General features: G+C 39.7%; 1 long non-coding RNA gene across 1 annotated transcript; it reads left to right on the plus strand.

Moving 5' to 3' along the window:
* Positions 1-9: 9 nt before the first annotated feature.
* LOC141435812 (uncharacterized) lies at positions 10-2564 on the plus strand. The gene is made up of 3 exons (XR_012452227.1): positions 10-1596; positions 1745-1904; positions 2486-2564. It is a non-coding gene; the product is annotated as an uncharacterized lncRNA (long non-coding RNA).
* Positions 2565-2932: the final 368 nt, after the last annotated feature.

Genomic DNA, 2932 nt, shown 5'->3' on the forward strand with positions numbered 1-2932 from the left:
ATGGCTCAAAATCGCACCGAAAATGGCTGCCGCGCGCGGCGGCTCGCTCAGTGGATACCCGGCTATTGGCTTGTGGTTTTAGCTAAACAATGTAACTATTTAGTAGGCCTAATAGATCGGCCTTGTATCATATTGTAGTGTAAATAAGGCCTTGTTGGCTTTTATAGAATAATTATGTATGAATTTCTTTTTAATGTATCGTATTATTCAGATCGCGGATCGGCAAGCACAGGGTAGGACGACGAGACGGACGGATGACCTGTTTAACACATTTACGACCAAGCCTGAACTCGAACTAATCTGATGCAAACCGAATATTTTTCGCGAATTATGCATAAGACTCGTTTGCCGAGTGCATATCCGCTCGGTCGAACGAAACAAAGCGCCACGCCGAGTACTCGGGAGCCGTGTTCACTTATCACCATACCGCCGACCCGCCCCCCGGGTGCAGGGCTGCCCAAAAATTTGTTAGGGTCTTTATACGCAAAGCGAAAACTTGGAAATCCTCTTTTAGCATGGGTGCGCACACATAAGTGTTAAGTAATTAGGGATGTTCGATCGATTCGATTATTCGATTAATCCATGTAAAATTATCGAGAAGTAATCGATTAATCAGAAAATTTAAATAATCGCTCTAATCGATTACACCGATTAATCGATATTTAACGTTTTTTTATTTGTTTTTATAGTGAAATTAAATGGGTGACATTATTTCCCGACCGTAAAATACCGACATGGAAATACCGATATGATAGAAACGCCCATAGAAACTCTTGTCAGTTTGACACCAGTTTGTATGGGCGAGGTGGGGCGAGTACACGAAATATCGGGTTTGTATTTCCATGTCGGTATTTTACGGCCGGGAAATAGTGTCACCCATTTTATTTCACTTTAAACACATTTGAACTGCTATGTGGACAAGAATTAGATTTCGAAAATTAATAAAAAATATGTTACTTTATGTATAAAATAATTTAATTTTACGTTGGACTAATATTGTTGTATTCTATTCTATTTCCCCTAAATAGCGGTTGGTTGGTAGGCTTAGGACTTACTTAGAACAACGTCAGTTTTCGATAACATTGACACGGTTAAGTTGATTGTGCTCTGGATATGCGCAGCAAGTCGCAGCAGCAAGAAAAGGTAAGTATATATAGGTAAGCAATACTTTCTTTAATTTTGGAGTGTCATCCCTTTCAAACCAGGGAGGAAGAAAAAGGAGGACACTACAGTGTTGCCACTTTTTATAAGATATAAACATCACAGTAAAAGAAAGAGTCGACACACCACTCAACCGTCCATAGACCACAGACGTCGATATGCACAATCTGCCAACTGTCATGTCATATCTCATCTGTGGCCTATGCCGAATGTCAGTGTCACTGAACAGACTGGCTACTGCTTTATTAGATACTGTGCTTGACTAACCTTAAAAACTAATATTTAAAGACAAAAGACAAGTGTTAATAAATACTTGAAACAAATTAAAAAATAAGACTCAAAAGCCGTTAAGTGTCTGCACCTAACATCATTCAAAGGCTCATGACTTCAAAAACAGCTACATCCGCTCCGATGCAAATGGGACAAAAACTCGAGGTATGTACCTATTCCATTTGAGGCAAGAAATTCGACAAACAAAACATACTCAGATTGCACTCGTATCATGGCTCTGCATCTCCTGAATCATTTGGTGTTCAAGCATCATTTTTTTTAGCTTTTATTTAAAATTTTGTATGCATTTTAGGTCTCGGATTGGGGGCGGAATATTGTTCCAGTATTTCGTGGCTGCATACCTGAAACTGCCACGAAAAGCAGCTGTTTTGTGGCGAGGCAGAAGCAGTTGTGTGGCACGCTTCCGCTCTCCACTTGACCAGACAAGTGGCAAGGCAAGGCAAGACGATAATGTGAGTTTGTTTACAAGATACATTGGAGCTCTGTGCTTAAGTACGTCAAAAAGTAAACAAGCCAAATGAAGTTTACGTCGGTGATGCATTTTGAGCATTATGTGTTTATTTAGAAAAGGAGTTACATGAGCCCTTAACGGAATATTAAAACAGAAGCGTGAACAGGCATTTTGGGACTCTCTGGATTAGTTTTTTAGTTTTTGCCAGCAAACGCGGTCCATACACCACATCCATGTAATTTAATTTCGATAACAAAAAAAAGCAATAACAAAAACTTATAGGTAAGCACATTATTAAATTGGTATTTGATGGTGGTAAATAAACTAGACACTTTATTTAATATGAAAAAGCTTATTATTTCCTGCATTATCATGGTTGTACAAAAACCATTATTGTATTTCATATTATATTGGCAATTTCTATGTACCTAAATAAACAAACCATTTGATACTAATCTTAATTTTAGCAAACCTTATGTTAAGATATTAGTTTTCAATTGATAAAAATAAAGTTGCCTTAAAAAATATTGACCCGGAGCAAAATGGAAACTGTTTAAAAAAATTAACTCTTTTTGCCAACAGGAGAGATGAAGCAAAAACAGAGCCCTTGCTGAGGGGACAACGGCAGGAGGAGGTGCCGCTGTTCTCTCAGCAGACGGAAGAGGCGCGAGAACGCCATCACATTGTTAAAGAGAAATTGCGCCTTTGCCGGACGAGCCGCGCCCCCCGCTGACGCAGCAGGAGGTGCAGGCGGCGCGTGTGAGTTGGGCCGCCGCGGCAAAGGCGGCGGATAATTGCCATGCGAACGCCATACGCATCACTTGATGCGTATGGCGTCTTAATAAAAAAAGTTTTCTTTTTTAAAATCTGATTTATTTGTCTAAGATCAGCAAACAACAATATAACAAAACTATACAACGAACATTAACTTATATCCAACCTTTTCGCACAATCACGACCAAGGGGCTTATATACAAAACTGCACCGCTACTACGAAACTTGGAAGTTCGTGTCGTGCGGTCCCTCTGA

This window comes from Choristoneura fumiferana, chromosome 15 (genome assembly GCF_025370935.1).
Source record: "Choristoneura fumiferana chromosome 15, NRCan_CFum_1, whole genome shotgun sequence".
Classification (NCBI taxonomy): domain Eukaryota; kingdom Metazoa; phylum Arthropoda; class Insecta; order Lepidoptera; family Tortricidae; genus Choristoneura; species Choristoneura fumiferana.